The 26227-nt window shown below is 42.6% G+C and overlaps 1 protein-coding gene across 1 annotated transcript in view; it reads left to right on the top strand.

The window, feature by feature from the left end:
• Positions 1-603: 603 nt before the first annotated feature.
• Positions 604-26227, top strand: part of ppm1ba (protein phosphatase, Mg2+/Mn2+ dependent, 1Ba) — a 171448-nt gene continuing 145824 nt past the window's right edge. The window contains exon 1 of the mRNA XM_063055657.1: positions 604-680. The gene's annotated coding sequence lies outside the window, so the exon portion shown is untranslated. The remainder of the gene's footprint in view (positions 681-26227) is intronic.

The following is a 26227-nucleotide window of genomic DNA, read 5'->3' on the forward strand; positions in this document are numbered from 1 at the left end:
TCAAGTGCATACTGCATGTGCCATTTTGGCAGCTGCTCAACTCTTCCCATGCTCATTGTGTAACCTGTGAAAGAAATGAAAATAGACTAACAGCTGAATCTCCTGGACCTCATCCCTAATGCAATATGGACTTCCTGCTCTCCTTTTTTGATTTGCACTGGATTAAAATTGGCTTATTTTAGCCAATGTTGGAACAAACAGAGCTAATTAAACAAGAAAAAGGCTCCACATAGCTGAATAGAATCACAACATACAGTTCTGAAATCTGTTTGCCCATCTCGTGATGGCATTTGAATAACAATTCATTTTTATCATTGCTGTAATAGTTTTGCTTTTCTTTTGTGTTGGTTATTATAAATGATTTCTGAAGTTCATTAAAATTGTCATTTTTCTGTATGCCCCATTTTGTAATATCAGAAATTCTCATATAAAGTAATTATTAAATCATATCTGTAAATAATTAAGCTTATAAAAATAAGGAAGGAAATCTTCCCAACATTTTAGAAGAATTTGCTGAATCCACATTTGGAGCACCACGTGTTCTTTTACTGTCTCATAAAAATATTCATTTATCTAGGAACCATTTTATTATAGGTTCACAAGATTGATACCTGTGATGAGTGGCTTTGTTCTGTGTGGTGAAATGGAGTCAGATTTACCTCTGTTTGGACAGTGACTGGGTAAGTGCTGTGAGTCTCTTTGCTGCATGTGGGGAGGCTAAACAAAAAGGCTTTGTTTCAGAGAAGTGTTTGACTATTTGGAACTGAGATGAAAAGAAATTTCTTTGACACAAGAGATTCTGCAGATGCTGGAAATTCAGATGAACATGTGAGAATGCTGGAGTATCTCAGCAGGTCAAGTTGTATCTGTGGAAATGAATAAACAGTTGATGTTTCGGAGAGATCCTTCTTCAGGACTTGAATGGAATGGGAAGATGCCAGAAAAGATGGGGGGAAAGGAAGGATGATTATCTAGAAGATGATTGTTGAATCCAGTTGGTTAGGAAGGGTAAAGGGAAGATGGAATCTGATAGGAGATGAGAGTGGACCATGGGGGGAAAGGAAGAACATGTCATATTCTATCCAGGTAGCCTCCAACCTGATGACATTGATTTCTCCTTCTAGGCAAGATCTTATTCCCTCCTCCCTCTTCCTCTATTCCTCACTCTGGCCTCTTAGCTCTTCTCCTCACCTGCCTATCACCTCTTGCTGGTGTTCTTCCTTCTTCCCTTTCACCCATAATCCACTTTCCTCTCCAGGTCGTGGGGAGGTCGGACAAATTTGAGTTGCTTTCTCTGAAGGGCCAAAGACTGAGGGGAGATCTGAAGGAGGCTTATAAGATTAAGAGAGGCAGAGATAGAACACACAGCCAGTATCTTTTTCCAATATTTGAAATGCCCAATGCAAAGGCATGCATGCATTTAAGATGGGTTAAGTTTAAAGGAGATATGAGTTCAAGTTTGTTTTTCACACAGAGTGGTGGGTGCCTGTATGTGCTTCCTAGGCTGGTGGTGGAGGAAAATATGGTCAAGGATTTCAAGAGGATTTTAGTTAGACACATGAATGTGCAGAAAGTGGAAGGATATGGACATTGTGTAGGCAGAAGGGATTAATTTTCGATGAGCATTTGATTACTAATTTAATAAATTTGGCAAGCATTGTGGACTGGAGAGCTGGTTCCTGTGCAGTAATGTTCTATGTTTTAATATTGTTAGAATAAAACCTAGCTGGGGCATCATCAGGCATTGCCTCAACACTTTTGATGGGGAGGGGGGAACTGCACATTAAAACTCCCTTTAAATTTGACCAATGTAGAGATTCCAATATAGAACATTGATTGGGAAACTGAAGGAAGAAACTGTAAAAGATTGAAAACATATTGAATGGGGTGAACATACAGTAGCTCACACAGCATTGAAATATTAGAAACAATATAAACTCTTAGACCAAATAATAAATTAATCAGAACTATTACGTTAGTGCTAGTTGGGGATTTTCATCAAATGCTCCCAGTAATTTCATAAGGCATATAAATTGAAAGCTTGCATTAAAGGAGGGGGAGAAGATGGCGACGCGACGCAGCACACGCAGCCTCTCCAGTGAATGATATCTGTAATCTGTCAAGTAGGGGACCGTGCAATTCTGATTTGATGGAGACAGACGTGAGAGTACGGAGGAACATCTGGAGAAACTTCTGAAATGCCCGCTTTGCTGCCGCTGCTTCTGTGTGGTAACTGGAATCTCTGGAGCAGAAGGCCCCGAATCCTCAGCTTTGCTTGTTTCAGTGGCCGGGGTTAGGTTGAAGGCACTCGGCAGAGGATGGCACTCGGGAGGCTGTATTGGAGGGCTGGTCGGAGGCTCAAAGTTTTCGGATGGACAAACTCGGTGTGGGCTGTGATCGGCTGCTTCCAAGGCATCAGCAATTGTTGGTGCCTTGGAGGTTTATGGCAGGGAATTTCTCCCTTTTGCTGCCTGCTATTGGGGACTCGGGAGTCGATCGACTCAGGACTTGGAAACTTTTTTTTACCGTGCCCATGGTCTGCTCTTCATCAAATTATGGTATTGTTTTGCACTGCTGTAACTATATGTTATAATTTATGTGGCTCTATCAGTGGTAGTCTTTGGTTTGTCCTGTCTTCTGTGATATCACTCTGGAGGAACATTGTATCATTTCTTAATGCATGTATGCATTTCTAAATGACAATAAAAGAGGACTGAGTGTTCTCATAATCTAATCCAAACATCGCGTATTTGGGAATATGTTAAGTGATTATGCTTGAAAACTAAAATGTGAACATTTGATAGGCTATGAGAGATTTGCTTGGAATTTACTCAAATTATGAATGGGGAAATTAAAAACAAAGACTCAACATGAATGTTTTTTATGATGAACTTGGGTTGAATTATTACATTACTTCATGCTCTTATGCAAGCTGTTTAACTAAATGCCATTCAACCCCACTTGAATGACCAATGTTTGCATGAAACAGTAATCTCAGCAAAATGTAACATGGTGCAGGCCATGAACAAACACCATAATAAGACCATAAGATATAGGAGCAGAAGTAGGCCATTTGGCCCATTGAGCCTGTTCTGCCATTCAGTCATGGGCTGATCCAATTCTTCCAGTCATCCCCACTACCCTGCCTTCTCCCCATACCCTTTGATGCCCTGGCTAATCAAGAACTTATCTATCTCTGCCTTAAATGCACCCAACGACTTGGCCTCCACAGCCGCTCATGGCAACAAATTCCACAGATTTACCACCCTCTGACTAAACTAATTTCTCCTCATCTCTGTTCTAAATGTTGGTCCTTCAATCTTAAAGTCGTGCTCTCTTGTCCTGGACTCCCCTACCATGGGAAATAACTTTGCCATATCTAATCTGTTCAAGCTTTTTAACATTCGGAACGTTTCTACAACATCCCCCCTCATTCTCTTGAACTCCAGGGAATGCAGCCCAAGAGCTGCCAATCATTTCTCATGCCCTCTATTTTTCTATGCTCCATGCACCTATCCAGGAGTCTCTTAAAAGACCCTATCATATCCGCCTCCAGCACCATCACCGGCAGCCCATTCCAAGCACTCACCACTCTCTGCGTAAAAAAAACTTACCCCTCACATCTCCTCTGTACCTACTTCCAAGAACCTTAAAATTGTGCCCTCTCGTGTTAGCCATTTCAGCCCTGGGAAAAAGCCTCTGAAGATCCACATGATCAGTGCCTCTCATCATCTTATACATCTCTATCAGGTCACTTCTCATCCTCCACCGCTCCAAGGAGAAAAGGCTGAATTCACTCAACCTATTCTCATAAGGCATGCTCCCCAATCTAGGCAACATCCTTGTAAATCTCCTCTGCACCCTTTCTATAGTTTCCACATTCTTCCTGTAGTGAGGTGACTAGAACTGAGCACAGTACTCCAAGTGGGGTCTGACCAGGATCCTGTATAGCTGTAACATTACCTCTCGGCTCTTAAACCCAATCCCACGGTTGATGAAGGCCAATGCACCATATGCCCTCTAAACCACAGAATCAACCTGCGCAGCAGCTTTGAGTGTCCTATGTACTTGGACCCCAAGATCCCTCTGATCCTCCACACTGCCAAGAGTCTTACCATTAATACTAGACCTACCAAGATGAATCACCTCACACTTATCTGGGTTGAACTCCATCTGTCACTTTTCAGCCCAGTTTTGCATCCTATCGATTTCCTGCTATAACCTTTGACAGCCCTCCACACTGTCCACAACACCCCCAGCCTTTGTGTCATCAGCAAATTTACTAACCCATCCCTCTACTTCCTCATCCAAGTCATTTATAAAGATCATGGAGAGAAAGGGTCCCAGAACAGATCCCTGAGGCACATCACCGGTCACCGACCTCCATGCAGAATATGACCTGTCTACAACCACTCTTTGCCTTTTGTGAACAAGCCAATTCAGGATCCACAAAGCAATGTCCCCTTGCATCCCATGCCTCCTTACTTTCTCAATAAGCCTTGCATGGGATACCTTATCAAATGCCTTGCTGAAATCCATATACACTACATCTACTGCTCTACTTTCATCAATGTGTTTAGTCACATCCTCAAAAAATTCAATTAGGCTCGTAAGGCATTACCTGCCCTTGACAAAGCCATGCTGACTATTCCTAATCATATTATGCCTCTCCAAATGTTCATAAATCCTGCCTCTCAGGATCTTCTCCATCAACTTACCAACCACTGAAGTAAGACTCACTGGTCTATAATTTCCTGGGCTCTCTCTACACCCTTTCTTGAATAAGGGAACAACATCCGCAACCCTCCAATCCTCTGGAACCTCTCCCATCCCCAATGATGATGCAAAGATCCTTGCCAGAGGCTCAGCAATCTCCTCCCTTGCCTCCCACAGTCACCTGGGGTACATCTCGTCCAGTCCAGGAGACTTATCCAACTTGATGCTTTCCAAAAGCTCCAGCACATCCTCTTTCTTAATGTCTAATACGCTCAATCTTTTCAATCCACTGTAAATCATCCCTACAATCGCCAAGATGCTTTTCCGTAGTGAATACTGAAGCAAAGTATTCATCAAGTACCTCTGCTATCTCCTCTGGTTCCATACACACTTTTCCACTGTCACACTTGATTGGCCCTATTCTCTCACGTATTATTCTCTTGCTCTCACATACTTGCAGAATGCCTTGGGGTTTTCCTTAATCCTGCTCGCCAAGGCCTTCTCATGGTCCCTTCTGGCTCTCCTAATTTCATTCTGAAACTCCTTCCTGCTAGCCTTATAATCTTCTAGATCTCTATCATTACCTAGTTTTTGAACCTCCATAAGCTTTGCTTTTCTTCTGGACTAGATTTTCAACAGCCTTTGTACACCCAGGGTTCCTGTACCCTACCATCCTTTCCCTGTTTCATTGGAACGTACCTATGCAGAACTCCACACAAATATCCCCTGAACATTTGCCACATTTCTTCCGTACATTTCCCTGAGAGCATCTATTCCCAATTTATGCTTCCAAGTTCCTGCCTGATAGCTTCATATTTTCTCTTACTCCAATTAAACTCTTTCCTAACTTGTCTGTTCCTATCCCTCTCCAATGCTATGGTAAAGGAGATAGGATTGTGATCACTATCTCCAAAATGTTCTCCCACTGAGAGACCTGACACTTGACCAGGTTCATTTCCCAACACCAGATCAAGTACAGCCTCTCTTCTTGTAGGCTTACCTACATATTGTGTCAGGAAACTTTCCTGAACCACCTAACAAACTCCACCCCATCTAAACTCCTTTCTCTAGGGAGATGCCAATCAATATTTGGGAAATTAAAATCTCCCACCACGACAACCTTGGAATTATTACACCTTTCCAGAATCTGTCTCCCTATCTGCTACTCGATGTCCCTGTTACTGTTGGGTGGTCTATGAAAAAAACACCCAGTAAAGTTATTGACCCCTTCCTGTTTCTAACTTCCACCCACAGAGACTCAGTAGACAATCCCTCCATGACTTCCTCCTTTTCTGCAGCCGTGACGCTATCTCTGATCAACAGTGCCACGCCCCCACCTCTTTGGCCTCCAACCCTGTCCTTTCTGAAACATCTAAAACCTGGCACTTGAAGTAACCATTCCAGTCCCTGAGCCATCCAAGTCTCTGTAATGGCCACAACATCATAGCTCCAAGTACTGATCCACACTTTGTTCATGATGCTCCTTGCATTAAAATAGACACATTTTAAACCATCAGTCTGAGTGTATCCCTTCTCTACCACCTGCCTAACTTCCCTCTCGCACCGTCTCCAAGCTTTCACAATTTGTGTACCAACCGCCCCTTCCTCTGTCTCTTCAGTTCAGTTCCCACCCTCCAGCGATTCTAGCTGAAACTCTCCCCAACGGCCTCCTTGCCAGGATATTGGTCCCCCTTGGATTCAAGTGCAACCTGTCCTTTTTGTACACGTCACACCTGTCCCAATAGAGGTTGCAGTGATCCATAAATCTGAATCCCTGCCCCCTGCTCCAATCCCTCAGCCACGCACTTATCCTCCACCTCACTGTATTCCTATACTCACTGTCGTGTGGCACAGGCAGTAATCCCGAGATTACTACCTTTGAGGTCCTGCTTCTCAACTTCCTTCTGAACTCTCTGTAGTCTGTTTTCAGGATCTCCTCCTTTTTCCTACCTATCTCGTTGGTACCACTATGTACCACGACCTCTGGCTGTTCACCTTCTCACTTCTGGATATCATGGACGTGATCAGAAACATCCCGGACCCTGGCACCTGGGAGGCAAACTACCATCCGTGTTTCACAGAATCGCCTGTCTGACCCCCTAACTATAGAGTCTTCTATTAGGGCTGCCTTCCTCCTTCCCCTACCCTTCTATGCCAGAGACTTCCCCAGGTAGGCTGTCCCCCCCAACAGTACTCAAACAGAAGTACTTATTATTAAGGGGGACAGCCACAGAGTACTCTCTAGTATCTAACTCTTGGCCTTCTCTATCCTAACTGTAACCCACTTATCTGTCTCCCAAGTCCCCAGTGTGACTACTTGCATATAGCTCCTCTCTATCACCTCCTCACTTTCCCTGACCAGACGAAGATCACTGAGCTGCATCTCCACTTCCCTAACCCAGCCCCAAAGGAGCTGCAGCTCGACGCACATGGTGCAGATGTGGCCACCTGGGTGGCTGGGAGTCTCCTGGACATCCCACATCTGACACCCAGTACAGAACACTGGCCTCACAGACATACTTCCTGTTTCTATTCCTCACAGGTAACTTACCTTGCCTCGACCCGTTATCGCCGAAGCCCGAAGGAGGCAAAACCCTACCATCCTGCCTCAGATCACTCCATTGATGACTGCTCCGGGAGGCAGTGTCTCCTTTTTATGCCTGAACCTTCCCTGCTATGTAAGTCACGATTGGTGCTCCGATTATAGCTGTTGATAGGCCACGAACAATGGACAAACGCTCCTGAAGTTCCCTTTTTAAATAACCACCGCCAACCTGCAAGAAATCCTTCTTGGTAAAGCTCTGTTGACACGTTGATAGGCCATGTACAATGGACAAACTTTCTTGAAGCTCCCTTTTTAAATAACTGCTGCTGACCTGTGAGAAATCCCCCTCAGTAAAGCTCATTTCATTTGCTACTTCTTTGCCCATTCCCCTGAACTATCTAAGTCTCTCTGCGGGCTCTCTCCACCTATCTTTGTATCATCAGAAAATTTAGCCTTAAATCTAATTAATCCCATAGTTCAAAACATTGACATATATTGTAAAAAGCAGCAGTCCCAACACCGACCCCTGTGGAACTCCACTGGTAATTGGCAGTCAGCCAGAATTGGATCCCTTTATTCCCACTTTCTGTTTTCTGCCGATCAGCCAATGCTCCACCCATGCTAGTAATTCCCCTGTAATTCCTTGGGCTCTTATCTTGTTAAGCAGCCTCATATGCAGTACCTTGGCAAAGGCCTTCTGAAAATCCAAGTACACCACATACACTGCATCTCCTTTGTCTACCCTACTTGTAATGTCCTCAAAAAATTGCAGTAGGTTAGTCAGACAGGATTTTCCTTTCAGGAAGCCATGCTGGCTTTGGCCTATTTTGACATGTGCCTCCAGGTACTTTGTATTCTCATCCCTAACAATTGATTCCAACAACTTCCCAACCACTGATGTCAGGCTAACTGGTCTATAGTTTCCTTTCTGCTACCTCCCACTCTTCTTAAAACGCAGAGTAACATTTGGAATTTTCCAGTCATCCGGTACAATGCCAGAATCTGTCGATTCTTGAAAGATCATTGTTAATGCCTCCGCAATCTCTCCAGCTACTTCCATCAGAATCCAAGGGTGCATTCCATCAGGTCCAGGAGATTATCCACCCTCAGACCATTAAGCTTCCTGAGCACCTTCTCAGTTGTAATTTTCACTGCACATACTTCACCTGCCTGACACTTTTGAATATCTGGTATACTGCAGATGTCTTCTACTGTGAAGACTGATGCAAAATGCGCATTCAGTTCCTCTGCCATCTTTGCGTCTCTCATTACAATATCTAAAGCGTAATTTTATATTGGTCCTATATCTACCCTCATCTCTCTTTTACCCTTTATATACTTAAAAAAGCTTTTAGTATCTTCTTTGATATTAGTCACCAGCTTCCTTTCATAATTCATCTTTTCCTTTCTAATGACCTTCTTAGTTTCCTTCTGCAAGTTTTTAAAAGCTTCCCAATCCTTTATCTTCCCACTACTTTTGGCTTCCTTGTATGTCCTCACTTTTGCTTTTAATTTGGCTCTGACTTTACTTGTCAGCCACAGTAGTATCCTTCTTCCATTTGTATTTTTTTTTCTTATTTGGAATATATCTGTCTTGCACTTCCCTCATTTTCCGCAGAAACTCCAGCCATTGCTGCTCTGCTGTCCTTCCTGCTAGTGTCTCTTTCCGGTCAACTTTGGCCAGTTCACCTCTCAGGGCATTGTAATTTCCTTTATTCCACTGAAATACCAACACATTGGAATTTAGTTCCTCCTTCTCCAATTTAAGTGAACTCGATCATATTGTGATCACTGTTCCCTAAGGGTTCCTGTTCCCAAGGACCTCTTTTGAGGCGGCCCAGACACTGTAAAATATAAATCTGTTGACAGTGTGACAGATATTGATGATGCTGTACAATTTCCTGTTGAATTTTTAAACTCTCTGCACCACCCGCTGCACCATCGTATAATCCTGAGCTGAAGGAAGGAGCTCCAATTGTTGCAACTCAGGAACGTGGATCCATTAGTACTAACGGCACAAGTTTGTTAGTTCAAAAATTATGCTACTTGAAACTGAGCCTTCATTAATGAGTATTTCCAGCACTTGCAAATTTTTCTTTTGGATTTCTAGCAGCTGCAGTTTTTTGAATACGTGCAATTTAAGAGCTGATGGATTGTCCTTGGCATAATGTAAAGCAGAACATTGCCTGCAACATCTTGCAGCAGTTTTGGGTATTCCCTTAGTGGCAGTTACTGCACTAATATAGGTAATATAACATGATTCATAAATAACAATCTTAATCTGTGAAGTGAGAACTTTAGAGTGATTATGGTGGCTGTTTCATTCAGAGGGTAATGAGGGTAGGTGATGTGGGAAATGTGAAATATTAATTTGGTATTCCTTTAAAATTTGGACAAGGCATATTGTTGGGATAGAATAAAGTGTCATACTGGATTTAACCCTTGCCATGATGGACTTGAAATTACTTAATAGAAACAGTACACCGTACGGAGGTAATGAAGTCTATTCACCCACTTTTCATTTGGATAACTGTACTAACAAAATAATTAAGATAGGATTTTGCATTGGATTTTGATTATGATTTAACTTTGAACATTAAACTAGAAGCACATTTAGTTCCATGCCAAAACATCTGATAAAATTTTCCTGATAATGCTTTCATGTATTCAATCGCTCAATATATGTTATGCTGCTATCCTGACAATAACATTGGTGGTTCACAATTAACGTGATTGAAACTGGACATAAAAGAGTTGGGAGACAACCCAAAGAAATGGTCATTCTAAAATGATTAATCTGAGAACTCAATAAATGGGATCAGAAATGGTGGGGTCATTTCTGATCTGTCAGTAAATTCCATTTCCCTGCTTTTATTCCATTTCTCAGTAGTATTTGATTAATATACGTAAAATTACTAAGTAACTTTGTATCAGCAGTCTAATATAAATGACAAGTAACATTGACACTACAGAAGTACCCGCTCAAACAGGAGTGAGTTTAACCAGTAAGTGTAGTCTAAATTACCCTTGATTTTAATACTGGTGCCAACATGGAGTTTCCCACCATCAACAATCCAAGGTATGTTATTGAACAGAAATTAATTTCAAGCAGCCATGTAAGTAAAAAGAACAGGCAGAGGCTAGGTATCCAGTGGTAAGTGACTCACTTCCTGACACCTGAAAACCCTTCTACCTTCTGCAAGGCATATCAGGATGTGAACTATGTTCTGGATAAGTTCAGTGCCCACAATGCTCAAGAAGCTCAATGCCATCTCGGAGAAGGAAGATTACTTGATAGACATATGTCTTGTAATTTAATGATTCCATCTAAAGCACAGTTTATATTGCTGTTTGTAATTTTGTCTTTGGCAAGTTTGGTATGGTTTTCTATCCCACTAATACGATGAATTGTTGCAACCCTGTTTGTGAGTTCAAGTTAAACTTTACTGTTATTCAACTGTACACATCTATACTGCCAAACAAGACAACATTCATCGAGACCAAGATGCACAAAACGATACATGTAACAGACATATTTCACATAGTGTATTACCACGACTAAATTAACAATTAGTAAGGTGCATACACAATACAAGTTGAAAAGTAAACAGTATAACACTACTGGCCCTTCATACATGATGAGATGTGGGTGGTGGCAGGGAGTTCAGTAGTCCTACAGCCTCGGGGACGAAGCTGTTTTCCATCCTAACAGTTCTTGTCTTAATGCTATGGTACCTGCTGTCTGATGGTGCGGAGGTCAAAAAGATTGTTGGATGGATGGGAGGGATCAGTGACAATGCTTAGGGCCCTATGTACATGGCGCTCCTGATAAATATCTCGATTAAGTGGAAGAGAGATCCCAGTGATCCTCTTGGCAGTCCGTTCAATCCTTTGTACAGTCTTGCTGTCAGATACCTTGCAATTCCCATACCAGATGGTGATGCATCTGATCAGGACACTTGTTGGTGCTTCTGTAAAAATAAGTTACAATGGAGGGAGGGAGCCCCACTTGCGTCAGTCTCCTTAGAAACTGGAGGTGCTGCTCTGCTTTCTTGACCAAAGTGGTGATGTTGAGGGACCAGGTGAGATCATCCGTTATGTGCACTCCCAGAAACTTAGTGCTCCTAACTCTGTCCATGGAGGAGCTGTGTATGTGCAGTGCGGAGTGGTTAGCCTGCACCTTCCCGAAGTCCACAATGATCTCTCTGGTCTTGTCTGCATAGAGACTCAAGTTGTTGTGCTCTCACAATCTGAACAGTTGCTCTACCTCCTCTCTATACGCCGTCTCATCGTCATTATTCTTGTGTCATCAGCGAAGTTGAGGGTTCGGTTTGAACTAGATTTAGCAATGCAGTCCTTCGTCAGCAGCGTGAACAGCAGTAGGCTGAGCATGTCGCCATGGTGAGCACTGGTGCTCTGTGTGATGGAGCCAGAAATATTTATGCCAAAACAGACTGACTATGGCCTTTCTGTCAAGAAGTTCAGGATCCAGTTACAGAGAGAGGTGTTGAGACCCAACAAGGACAGTTTACTCACAGCTCCTGAGGTATAATCATTTTGAATGTCCAGCTAAAGTTGATAAACAGCATCCTGGCATATGAGGCACCATTTTCCAGGTGGGACAGGACAGAGTGGAATGCAGAGGTTATGTCATCCTCACTGGGCCAATTGGAGTGATAGGTGAATGGGAAATGTGACCTGGTGAAATAACATTATATCCTGAATACTTCTCCCGCCTTCAAACTCAAGGTATAGCCATGGACATCTGTGAAGCCAATGTTGAATCTAATTTACTACTCCATCCTGAGTGTCAAGTGACTGAACCTTTTGGACCAGCTTCCCATTGTGACTTTGTCAAAGGTCTTGCTAAAGTCCATATAGACAACACCCACTCCCTTTTCTTCATCAACTTAACTGGTAACCTCCTTGAAAAACTCTACAAGGTTAGATACAGCCTTCCCTAATCAGGGATTTACCCATTACCGATATCAGGCTCACTGACCTATAATTTCTTATCTTACTCTTTGAGCCTTTATTGAACAATGGAATAGCATTCATTATCCTCCAGTCTTCTGGCACCTCACCCATGGATAAAGATATTTTAAATACCTCTGCCACGAACCCTGCAATCTCTGCAGCAGCCTCCCACAAGGTGTGAGGGGACACCTTCACAGGGGCTGTCGACTCACTCACCCTAATTCCCTCAAGATGGCAAGCATCTCCTCTTCTGTATTCTGCGTACGAACTATTTCTTGTAATTCGGACAAGGCATGAGGTTGCTCTGTCAAAGCAATCTCGTGCCTTCTTTTAGCTGTCCTGATTTCCCTTGTATTCTTTTAAATTTCTTATACTCATCAGGAGTGGCAGAGGGGAGGTACATCTCTACCAAAAGTGTAAGGTGCTCCTTCTTTCCTCTGGCCTGCAGGTGACCTTTGGGCAAGGTGTAGCGTCTGCTTAGACCCCTGATCGGGGTCACATGAAGTCATAGCAGCAAGTGATGGATGGCTATATGAGCAGCTGGTGCACACCATGTCCTGACTTCACGACCACTGATACCAGGCAGACAACCTCTGAAAAGTATTCATATTAGCTCAGGTCACCTGCCTTGTAAAGACGCTGCTCAGAACAAGGCAATGACAAACCACTTCTGTTGACAAACTTGCCAAGAACAATTCTGCCCATGGATACAGAAAAGAGTAAGAACAACAGTGTGAAGGGGTCAAAAGAGTGGAACACCCTGTTTGCCCACGTCATATCATAAGATCATAAGGCATAGGAGCAGAATTAGGCCATTTGGTCCATCAAGACTGCTCCACCACTTTATCATGGCTGATCCATTTTTCCTCTCAGGAGGCCCCAATCTCTTGCCTTCTTTCCATATCCCTTCATGCCCTGACGTCTGCCTTAAATATACAAACAGACTTGGCCTCCACGGCTGCCTGTGGCAACGGATTCCACAGATTAACCACTCTCTGGCTAATGAAATTACTCTCACCTCTGTTCTATGAGGACACCCTCTATTCTGAGGCTGTGTCCTCTGGTCTTAGACTCTTCCATGATAGGAAATATCCTCTCCACATCCATTCTATCAAGGCCTTTCATCATTTGATAGGTTTTAATAAGGTCACCCCGCATTCTTCTGAATTTTAGTGAATTCAGGCCCAGAGCTACCAAACACTCTTCATATGACAATCTATTCAAACCTGGAATCGTTTTCGTGAGCCTCCTTTGAACCCTCTCAAGTTTCAGCGCATCCTTTCTTAAATAAGGGGCCCAAAACTTCTCTTACTACTCCAAGTGAGGCCTCATCAGTGCTTTAAAATGTCTCAACATTTCATCCTTGCTTTTATGTTCCAGTCCTCTTGAAATGAATTAACATCACACTTGCCTTCCTCACCACAGACCCAACCTGCAAATTTACCTTTAGGGAATCCTGCATAAGCATTTCCAAGTCCCTTTGTGCCTCAGTTTTTAGTATTTTCTCTCCATTTAGAAAATAGTCAACCCTTTCATTTCTTCTACCAAAGTGTATGACCAAACACTTCCCGACACTGTATTCCATCTACCAGATCTCTGTCTGTTCTCCTAATCTGTCTAAGTCCTTCTGTAGCTTGTCTACTTCCTCAAAACTACCTGCCCCACCAGCGATCTTCTTATTGTCTGAAAACTTTGCAACAAATCCATCATTTCCATCATCGGAATCATTCATATATAACATAAAAAGAATCAGTGCCAACACAGATCCCTGTGGAACACAACTTATCACTGACAGCTAACCAGAAAAGGCTCACTTTATTCCCACTCCTTGCTTGCTGTCAGCCAGTCACTGTTTTATGCATGTTAGAATCTTACCTGTAGTACCATGGGCTTATAGCTTGTTAAGCATCCTTGTGTGGCATCTTGTCAAAGACATTATGAAAATCCAAATACACAACAGCAACTGATTTTCCTTTGTCTATTCTGCTTACTATTTCTTCAAAGAATTCCAACAGATTTGTCAGGCAAGATTTCCCCTTGAGGAAAGCATCTGACTATGGCTGATTTTATCATGTGCCTCCAAGTACCCCAAAACCACAGCCTTAATAATTGACTCCAACATCTTCCCAATGACTAAGGGCAGACCAACTGGCCTAAATTTCCTTTCTTCAGCCTCTCTCACTTCTTGAAGATTGGAGTGACATTTGTAATTTTCCAGTCTTCTGGAACCATTCCAGTTTCTAGTGGTTCTTGAAAGATCATTACTAAAGCCTCCACAAACTCTTCAGCCATCTTTTGGATAACCCTGGGGTGTACATCATTTGGCTCAGGCGACTTCAGACCTTTCAGTTTCCCAAGAGCCTTCTCCCTAGTAAGGGTAACTTCATACACTTCATGACCACTGACACCTGAAACTTCCGCCAACTGCTAGTGTTTTCCACAGTGGAAACTAATCCAAACTACTTATTCAATTCAACCATCATTTCCTTGTTCCCCCATTCCAACCTCTCCAGCATTGTTTTCCAGTGGTCCAATATCCACTCTCACCTCTGTTTTACACTTTATGTATCTGAAAAAACTTTTGGTATCCTCTTTAATATTATTGGCTAGCTTACTTTAGTATTCCATGTATATCTCATGTCTATTTTAGTTGCCTTCTGTTGTTATTTGAAAGCTTCACAGTCCTCTAACTTCTCACTAATTTTTGCTCTATTATATGTTCTCCCTTTGGCTTTTATGTTGGTTTTGACTTCTTGTTAGCCACAGTTTTGTCATCTATCCTTTGGAATACTTCTTCCTCTTTGGGATGTACATATCCTGTGCCTTCTGAATTGCTTCCAGAAATTCCAGCCACTGCTGCTCTGCCATTAACCCTGGAGTGTTATTTTCCAATCAATTCTGGCCAACTGCTCTCTCATGCCTCTGTAATTCCCTTTACTCCACTGTAATACTGATACAACTGACTTTAGCTTCTCCTTCTCTAATTTCAGGTGAATTCAATCACATTATGATCACTTTCCCCTAAGGGTTCTTTTACCTTAAGGTTCCTAATCAATTCTGGATCATTGTACAACACTCAATCCAGAATAGCCGATCCCCTAGTGCGCTCAACCATAAGCTGCTTGAAAAACACATTTCGTAGACATTCTAAAAGTTCCCCCTCTTGGGATTCAGCACCAAGCTCATTTTCCCAATCAACCTAATATTGAAACACACCATGATAACAGTAACATTGCCCTTTTGGCAAGCATTTTCTATCTCCCATTGTAATTTTTAGATCACATCCTTACTACTGTTTGGGGGTCTGTATATAACTCCCATCAGGGTCCTTCTACCCTTAGCTCTGTCCACAATGTTTCAACACCTTCTGACCCTCTGTCACCTCTTTCTAATGAGTTGATTTCAATTATTACCAACAGAGCAATGCCACCCCCTCTGCTTTCCCGCCTGTCCTTTTAATACAATGTGTACCCCTGGACATTAAGCTCCCAGTTATAATCTTCCTTCAGCCATGATTCAGTGATGCCTACAGCATAATATATGCCAATCTACAACTGTGCTACAAGTTCATCTCCCTTATTCCATATGCGGCATGCATTTTAATATAACACCTTCAGTCCTGTATGAGTCGAAGATGATCAAGCTGCAGTTCCAGTTCCTTAATACATTCTCTCAGGAGCTGTAGCTCAGTGCATCTGGTGCAGATGTGTTTATCTGGAAGGTTGGAAGTCTCCCAGACTTCTTGCATCCCACACAGAGTACAAAACACTACCCCTGGAGCCATTGTAACTCATCTACTCTGCCCTAACAGATGAGGAATGAACAAATAAGGACAGAGAGAGAGTAACTTACAAGACAATATACCTCACCCAAGCCTGATGAGCCAAAGCCACTCTAAAGACTGGCACAGTCCAAATGAATGGCTGTTCTACTTGCACTTACCAAGCATTCCTTTGCCAGAAAACAACCTATGCCAAGCCACATCTGTCAGATCTATCCTTCTCCATAATTAGCTTGAAACTAATGGAATTGTGATCGCTGGATCCAAGGTGTTTCCCTACACACTTCTGTTACCTGACCTGTCTCTTTCCCTGCCGAAGATCCAGTATTGCACTCTCTCTCTCTAGTTTGAACTTTTATATATTGATTAAGGAAACCCTCTTTAACACATTTGGCAAACTCTATACCATCCAATCCTTTAACAGTATGGGAGTCAATATATGGAAAGTTAAAATCACCTACTACCACACCCTTATTTTCCTTGCGACTGTCTGCTATTTTTTCTATGAATTTGCTCCTTGAAATCCTGCTGTCTATAATATAATCCCATTGGCACAGTCATTCCTTTCTTGTACCTCATTTCCACCCATATAGCCTCAATAGACGGACGGTCCATTTTGTCTAGTATGAGTAATGCCTTGACATATTCCCTGTTGAGTAAAATAACACCTCACACTTTCTCATGTCTGAAAAAATAGAACCCCAGAATACTGAGCTGCTGGTCCTGCCCGTTCTGCATTGAAGTCTCACTATGTAGCAAGCTATCTTCTTCTATAAATATTAACAAAAAGTAATTATTAAATTTGACATTTTCTTATTTTCATTTATATAAATTTCCAAAAGGACTTAATTGTTCCTAATATCTTTAACATAAATGTAATATTGTAATAAAAAATCATGCTAAGTTTTAATATCTCTTTCAACTTTCTTTTCCCATTCCATTTTTTCACTTGTATTTATTTTGCTTTTCTCCCAGTCACTGGGAATTTAAGCATACTTTCTTCTTTTAGTTTATTTTCTTTTTTTCTTTTCATCCTTCAGCTTTTTTGTTTAAAATAGCACCTTTGTTTCTTGGGTTCTGGTGGTATAACACAAATTGGATTAGAACCTTAATGATCATATATGCCTTTACCCACTTTAACATGGATGGTTTTCATCTTCAAGCAGAGAATTATGGCTGAGCTAAAGCTAAAATATCAAAAGCCATTCTGCTTTCCCCTTTCAAAACATCACATTAAACTTAATAATCTCTATTAGATAAATAATCATAAACTGTTAGATGGTCAACATACATTTGGCTCATTATGCATTGCTAAGTCTAATATGCCTTTCCACATCTGGGACTTATTGATGTCAAACATAATTCTGAATTGTCACAAAATATTTGATTCCATACTAAGCTGGTCTGAATATTAAGATCGTTATTTTACATATTAGTCTATTCTCACATGTAATGCTTAATTGATGCTATTGGGAGCCGTTACTGTGTGGATAGTTTTCTATTTCTTAATTATACATATAAGGTCTCTACTGTGTTTTGACTTTTATTAAAGTCATTTCAATCAATCGCCAAAGCTATTCCTCTCTTCAGGAATCTTTTTCATATTTATATAGGTTTGACAATTAGGAATAATTTGTTTCCTGACAGAGATTGTTTTATGGTCATTTCTCATGAATGCTCCCCATTTGCACACTGCAAGGTGAACGTGGACCTGTAGTTCATTGAATCTGTTCCTTAATCGCCATTGGTTTGTACAAATATATATTGTGAGGTGAAAGGAAGAGGGATACACAAGAGACAAAGTTGAGGAAAACTTGGTAAATTGTTGGGCAAAAGAGTTCTGGAGTGACAAGATTACGAATACATTTGAGTAGAAGGGTGAGAATAATAATTCAAAAGCAAAATACTGTAGATAACAAACTGGAAATAAAAACACAAAATGGTGAAAGTACTCAGCAGATCATACAGTTGCAGAGAAAGGAATATTTCAGATTGGAACATAGAAACATAGAAAACCTATAGCACAATACAGGCCCTTCAGCCCACAAAGCTGTGCCGAACATGTCCTTATCTTAGAAATTACCTAGGGTTACCCATAGCCCTCTATTTTTCTGAGCTCCATGTACCTGTCCAGGAGTCTCTTAAAAGGCCCTATCATATCCGCCTTCACCACCATCATCGGCAGCCTATTCCATGCACTCACCACTCTCTGCATTAAAAAAGAACTTACCTGACATCCCTGTGTACCTACTTCCAAGCACCTTAAAACTGTGCCCCCTTGTGATAGCCATTTCAGCCCTGGGGAAAAAGCCTCTGACTATCCACACGTTCGATACCTTTCATTATCTTATACACCTCTATCAGGTCACCTCTCATCCTCCAATGCTCCAAGGAAAAAAGGCAGAGTTCACTCAACCTATTCTCATAAGGCATGCTCCCCAATCCAGGCAACATCCTTTGCACCCTTTCAATAGTGAGGCGACCAAAACTGAGCAGAGTACTCCAAGTGGGGTCTGACCAAGGTCCTATAGAGCTGCAACATTACCTCTCGGCTCCTAAACTCAATCCCACGATTGATGAAGGCCAATGAACCATGTGCTTTCTTAACCACAGAGTCAACTTGTGCAGCAGCTTTGAGTGTCCTATGGACTCAGACCCCAAGATCCTTCTGATCCTCCACACTGCCAAGAGTCTTACCATTAATATTATGTTCTGCCATCATATTTGACCTACCAAAATGAACCACCTCACACTTATCTGGGTTGAATCCATCTGCCACTTCTCAGCACAGTTTTGTATCCTATTGATGTCTTTCTGTAACCTCTGACAGCCCTCCACACTAACTACAACACCTCCAATCTTTCTGTCATCAGCAAATTTACTAACCCATCCCTCCACTTCTTCATCCAGGTCATTTATAAAAATCACGAAGAGTAGGGGTCCCAGAACAGATCCCTGAGGCACATCACTGGTGACCAACCTCCATGCATGCAGCATATGACCCATCTACAACCACACTTTGCCTTCTGAGAGCAACCCAGTTCTGGATCCACAGAGCAATGTCCCCTTGGATCCCGTGCCTCCTTACTTTCTCAATAAGCCTTGCATGGGGTACCTTATCAAATGCCTTGCTGAAATTCATATGCACTACATCTACCACTCTACCTTCATCAGTGTGTTTAGTCACATCCTCAAAAAATTCAATCAGGCTCATAAGGCACGACCTGCCTTTGACAAAGCCATGCTGACTATTCCAAATCATATTATGCCTCTCTAAATGTTCATAAATCCTTCCTCTCAGGATCTTTTCCATCCATTTAGCAACCACTGAAGTAAGACTCACTGGTCTATAATTTCCTGGGCCATCTCTACTCCCTTTCGTGAATAATGGAACAACATTCACAACCCTCCAATCCTCCGGAACCTCTTCCATCCCCAATGATGATGCAAAGATCATTGCCAAAGGCTCAGCAATCTTCTTCTTTGCTTACCACAGTAGCCTGGGATACATCTCGTTTGGTCCCAGAGACTTATCCAACTTGATGCTTTCCAAAAGCTCCAGCACATCCTCTTTCTTAACATCCGCATGCTCAAGCTATTCAGTCTGCTGAAAGTCCTCCCTACAATCGCCAAGATCCTTTTCCGTAGTGAATACTGAAGCAAAGTACTCATTATGTACCTCTGCTATCTCCTCTGGTTCCATACACACTTTTCCACTGTCTCACTTGATTGGTCCTATTTTCTCACATCTTATCCTTTTGCTCTTCACATACTTGTAGAATGCCTTGGTGTTTTCTTTAATCCTGTCCACCAAGGCCTTCTCATGGCCCCTTCTGGCTCTCCTAGTTTCTTTCTTAAGCTCCTTCCTGCTAGCCTTATATTCTTTGTAATTGCACTTGCATGTTGGGCCCAAGACAGGTCCACTGAAAACATAATTTGGAGGTATTTAAAGTTGCTGACCCTCTCCATCTCTCATCCTGGCTCATGGACCTTCTATTTCCTCCTCCTGAAGTCAATAATCAGCTTCTTAGTTATGCTGATATTGAGTCAGAGGTTGCTGTGGCACCATTTGGCCTCCAATCTCCCTCTTCTATGCTGATTTATCACCAGCTTTGATTTGGCCAATGAAAAGTTAAAAGAGATTTGAGATGCAGTGAACAGCGGCAGTGTGAAAAGAACTAAATGATTCCGAATTTGTAGCTTTGATCAACTGAAAGCCACTGCAGACCAGTACCCACCAAGGCAAAGGAGAAATGCGGCATACAGGATAGAACATTTTTAGTAGTTTTGTGTGAGCTCAGTCAATGCTTTATGGATGATGGGAGTCTTGCCAAAGAGTGTTCAGGTTGCAAGCATAACTAAGGTATGAATGGAATGTAACAGAAGCAACTAAGCTCAGCATGGATGGAAATGAAGCTCAGGTCAGTTTTAAGTGTGAGACATGCAATGTAAAGCACTTGATGTAGCTTGAGATGGGAGCCAAGGAGAGGGATAGATTTAGCGGAGAGCAAAGCTTTGAAATATTCTGACATATTCTGCCATGACATCAAATTAGAGGAAGTGATGTAGCAATATGATCTTAATTCAAGCAGGAACACCAGTTTCTTTCCCGCAAAATGATTCCTGACACAGTATGTGGACAGGCCAACTAGAGAAAGGCCATACTAGATCTATTACTAGGCAATGAACCTGTGGGTGAGCATTTAGGAGACAGTGAACACAACTCCCTGATGTTAAGCATAGCTATGGACAAAGATGGAAGCAGGTGATATGGGAAGTAGTTAATTGGGGGAGGGATAATTATAATGGAATTACTATAGTATTAGGCTGGAATTTAGGAGCTTTAAATGGGAAGAGGTTATCAGGGAAAGGCAGAAATGTGAAATATTTTTGGGATCATTTGCAAACCATTCTGGATAAGTTTGTCCAACTGGAACAGGGAAAGAATAGTAGAGTGAAGGAGCCCTGGTTGATAAGAGAGGTGTAACATTTAGATGAGGGAAAAGGAAGCATGCTTAAGGTTTGGGAAGCAAATATCAAGCAGGGTACTTGAGAATTATAAAGAAACCAGGAATGATCTTAAGAAAGGATTTAGGAAGGGGCATAAGAAGAACCGTGTCAAATAGGATTAAGGAAAACTCTTAAAGCATTCCACAGCTATATCAAGAATAGGAGGATGACTAGAGTGAGGGTAGAACCACTCAGGGAGAATGGGAAAGTGTGCCTGGGGGTGGGGGAAGTAGGGGAATTCCCTAACATGTATTTTGCTTCAATTTTCACCAAAAAAGACTTTGACGTATGTGAGGTCAACGTAGAACAGGTGAATGTGCTGGATCCTATCGTCATCGAGAAAGAGGGAGTGTTGAAGCTTTTGAGAAACGTAAGGATACATAAGTCTTTGGACCTGGATGAGATATATCCCAGGTTACTACAGGAAGCAAGGGAAATGTTGAGGATGATCTTTGCATCTTCCCTGGCCAAAAGAGTGGTATCAGAAGATTGGAAGACGATAAATGTTGTTCCTTTGTTTAAGAAAGATAAAAGGGACAATTTTGGGAATTATAAACCAGTGAGTCATATGTCAGTTGTGGGCAAACTATCAGAGAGGATTATTAGAAATGGGATTTACACACATTTGGAGAAGTGTAGTCAAATTAGAAGTAGTCAACATGATTTTGTGAAGGGCAGGTCATGCTTCATAAGACTTTTTCAAAGAGGTGACAACACAAATTGATTAAGGTAAAATGATGGATAACTCCACCATGGACGGTCCTAAGTCCAGCTGCAAAGGAGGACTGTTGGGCGTGAAGCTAGCAATCCCATCTGTATAAACTCAACGCTACAGAAATGCCAACGAGAGCTGTAAAGGCCTCATTCCTGGGACAGGAAGGATCTTCGATGGACTACACCTTGAATGACTGGCCAAGGACACAGGACCCTGGTGAGCTGCTGACAAGGGTCAATGTCTCAGTAGGTGTGATGGGCTTCAGAAGAAGAAGAGGAGTGGGGGATGAAATGTATATGGATTTTGGTAAGGCATTTGACAAGGTTCTCTGTGGTAGACTAATCCAGAAAGTCAAGAGGCTTATGATCAATGGGAACTTGCCTGTGTGAATTTAGAATTGGCTGCCCACAGAAGGCAGAGGGTGATAGTAGATGGAGAGTATTCTGCCTGGAGGTCAATAACTAGCTTTCTGTTCTGGGACCCATGCTCTTTGTGATTTTTATGAATGACTTGGACAAGGAAGTGGAAAGTTTGCAGCTGATATGAAACTTGGAAGTGTTGTGGATAGTGTAGAAGGTTGTAGTCAATTACAACAGGATAAAGAATTGGTCAAAGAAGTGGCAGATGGAGTTCAATGCAGGAAAGTGTGAGGTGCTACACTTTGAAAGATCAAACTTGACAAAATCATAAGACCATAAGATATAGGAACTGAATTACGCAAACATGAGGAATTCTGCAGATGCTGGAATTTCAAGCAACCCACATAAAAGTTGCTGGTGAACACAGCAGGCCAGGCAGTATCTCTAGGAAGAGGTAAGGTCGACGTTTCGGGCCGAGACCCTTTGTCAGGACTAACTGAAGGAAGAGCTAGTAAGAGATTTGAAAGTGGGAGGGAGAGTGGGAGATCCAAAATGATAGGAGAAGACGGGGGGGGGGGAGGTGGAGCCAAGAGCTGGACAGTTGATTGGCAAAAGGGATATGAGGGGATGATGGGACAGGAGGCCCAGGGAGAAAGAAAAGGGGGAGGGGGGGAAAAAGCCCAGAGGATGGGCAAGTGGTATAGTGAGAGAGTGAGAGGGACAGAGGGAGAAAAAGGAGAGAGGGAAAAAGAATGTGTGTATATAAATAAATAACGGATGGGGTACGAGAGGGAGGTGGGGCATTAGCGGAAGTTTGAGAAGTCAATGTTTACGAGGGGGAGGTGGGGCACTTATCTTTGTAAGCGGAACAAGTGCTACACATGCCCTTACACTTCCTCCCTCACCACTGTTCAGGGCCCCAGACAGTCCTTCCAGGTGAGGCGACACTTCACCTGTGAGTTGGCTGGGGTGATATACTGTGTCCAGTGCTCCCGATGTGGCCTTCTATATATTGGCAAGACCCGACGCAGACTGGGAGATCGTTTTGCTGAACACCTACGCTCTGTCCGCCAGAGAAAGCAGGATCTCCCAGTGGCCAAACATTTTAATTCCACATCCCATTCCCATTCTGATATGTCTATCCACGGCCTCCTCTACTGTCAAGATGAAACCACACTCAGGTTGGAGGAACAACACCTTATATTCCGTCTGGGTAGCCTCCAACCTGATGGCATGAACATTGACTTCTCAGATTTCCACTAATGCACCACCACCCCCAGTACCCCATCTGTTATTTATTTATATACACACATTCTTTTTCTCTCTCTCTCCTTTTTCTCCCTCTGTCCCTCTCACTATACCCCTTGCCCATCCTCTGGGCTTTTTTTCCTCCCGATCCTCTCATATCCCTTTTGCCAATCAACTGTCCAGCTCTTGGCTCCATCCCTCCCCCTCCTGCCTTATCCTATCATTTTGGATCTCCCCCTCCCCCTCCCACTTTCAAATCTCTTACTAGCTCTTCTTTCAGTTAGTCCTGACGAAGGGTCTTGGCCCGAAACGTCGACTGTACCTCTTCCTAGAGATGCTGCCTGGCCTGCTGTGTTCACCAACAACTTTTATGTGTGTTGCTAGGAACAGAATTAGGCCATTTTGCCCATTGAGACTGCTCTGTCATTTCATCATGGCTGATCCAATTTTCCTCTCAGCCCCAGTCTCCTGCCTTCCCCTCTAACCCTTCATGTCCTGGCCAATCAATAATCTATCAACCTCTGGTTTAAGTATAGACACAGCTCCACAGCTGCCTGTGGCAAATAATACCATGGTCACCAATCTCTAGCTAAGGAAATTCCTCCTCATCTCCATTCAAAGAGGACGCTTCTTTATTCTGAGGTTGTGTGTTCTGGTCTTGGACTCTCCCACCATAGGAAACATCCTCTCCATGTCCACTCAATCAACACCTTTCACCATTTGATTAGTTTCAATGAGTTCACCCCTGATTTTTCTGAACTCCAGTTAATACAGGCCCTGAGCCATCAAATACTCTTCATATGTTGTTGTCAAATCTTGGCGACCCGATGGATAATGTAATTGACAACAGGGTTTTCGTGGCAAGATAAAGAAATAGTTTGCCAGACCTTTCTTCTGCCCAGATACTGATATTGCCCATGTTGGGACCCGGCCATCCGTAGGACCAGGATCCAGTGCTAATGCCACAACAGTACCGGCTAGTGGTCTTCATATGACAAGCTGTTAAATCCTTGAATCATTTTCGTGAATCTCCTTTGAACCCTCTTCAGTTTCAGTGCATCTTTTCCTTAAGGGGCCAAAAGCTGCTCACTGTGAAAACGGAGAGGCCTCTTTTCTCCCTTATTAGGAAGAGAGAGAACCTGTGGTATGTCGAATGCCGGGTGATCAATGAGGTCTTTGGGGTAACTGCGAGTCTGTGTCTTTACTGTTGCTTTGCTCATGCTTGAGTGCTTGGTGGCGGATGCTTTTTTTTTGCTGGTGGGGGTAGGGGGATTGTTGCTTGCTCCCACTTAGGCACAGGAAGGGGGAGCTGGGCGGGGGGTTACTTTGTGGTTCTAACATTTGACTGTCATTCTTTCTTTGGGGCACTCCTCTGTTTTCGCGGATGGTTGCGAAGAAAAAACATTTCAGGATGTATATTGTATACATTTCTCTGACATTAAATTGTACCTTTGAAACTCCAGGTGAGGCCTCATCAGTGCTTTATAAATTCTCAACATACGTCCTTGCTTTTACATTCTAATCCTCTTGAGATGAATGCTAACTTTACATTTGCTGTCCTCACCACAGACTCAACCTTCAAATTAACTTTTAGGGAATCCTGCACAAGGACTACCAAGTCCTTTTGCACCTCTGTTTTTTATATTTTCCTCTCCATTTAGAAAATAGTAAACCCTTTCATTTCTTCTACCAAAGTGCATGACCATATACTTCCTGACACTGTATTCCATCTGCTACTTTGCCCATTCTACTTACCTGTCTCAGTCCTTCTGCAGCCTCTCTACTTCCTCAAAACTACCTGCTCCCCCACCTATCTTCGTATTGTCTGCAAACTTTGCAACAAAGCCGTCGATTCCATCATCTAAATCATTGACATAACGTAAAAAGAATTAGACCCAACACAGACCCCTGTGGAACACAACTAGTCACTGGCAGCCAGTCAGAAAAGGCTCCCTTCATTCCTACTCTTTGCCTCCTGTTTTATCCATGCTAGAATCTTCCCTGTAATACCATGGGCTCATAGCTTGATAAAAAGCCTCCTGTGTGGCATCTTGTCAAAGGCCTTCTGAAAATCCCACTACACAACATCAACTGATTCTCCTTTGTCTATCCTACTTGTTATTTCTTCAAAGAATTCCAACAAATTTGTCAGGCAAGATTTTCTCTTGAGGAAACTGCGCTGACCATTTTATGATGTGCCTCCAAGTACCCTGAAACCATATCCTTAACAACCAACTCCAACATCTTCCCAACCACTGAGGTCAGAGTAACTGGCCTATAATTTCCTATCTTCTGTCTCTCACTTCTTAAAGATTGGAGTGACATTTGCAATTTTCCAGTCTTCTGGAACCATTCCAGAATCTAGTGATTCTTGAAAGATAGTTACTAATGTCTCCACAATCTCTTCAGCCACCTCTTTCAGAACCCTGGAGTGTACACCATCTGGTCCAGGTGATTTTATTACCTTCTGATCTTTAAGTTTCCCAAGAACCTTCTCCCGAGAATTGGTAACTTCACACACTTCATGCCGTCTGACACCTGGGATTTTCACCATACTGTTAGTGTCTTCCAGAGTGAGATATTTATTCAGTATTGGTTATTGTGCTGACTCATTCAGTCGGTAAGATACTTAATCCATTTGTCAGCCATTTCCTTTCCCCCCATTATTCCCTCTTCAGCATTGTTTTCCAGTGGTCCGATATCCACCCTTGCCTCTCTTTGACACAATGTCAGGATTCTTAGCAGTGTTGGAAGACAGAGGGATCTTGGGGTCCGAGTCTATGGATTCCGTCAAAATTGCCACACAAGTTGATAGGATGGTTAAGAAGGTGTATAGTGTGTTGGCCTTTATTAGTCAGGGGATTGAGTTGAAGAGC

The sequence above is a fragment of the Mobula hypostoma genome, chromosome 8, assembly GCF_963921235.1.
Source record: "Mobula hypostoma chromosome 8, sMobHyp1.1, whole genome shotgun sequence".
NCBI lineage: Eukaryota > Metazoa > Chordata > Chondrichthyes > Myliobatiformes > Myliobatidae > Mobula > Mobula hypostoma.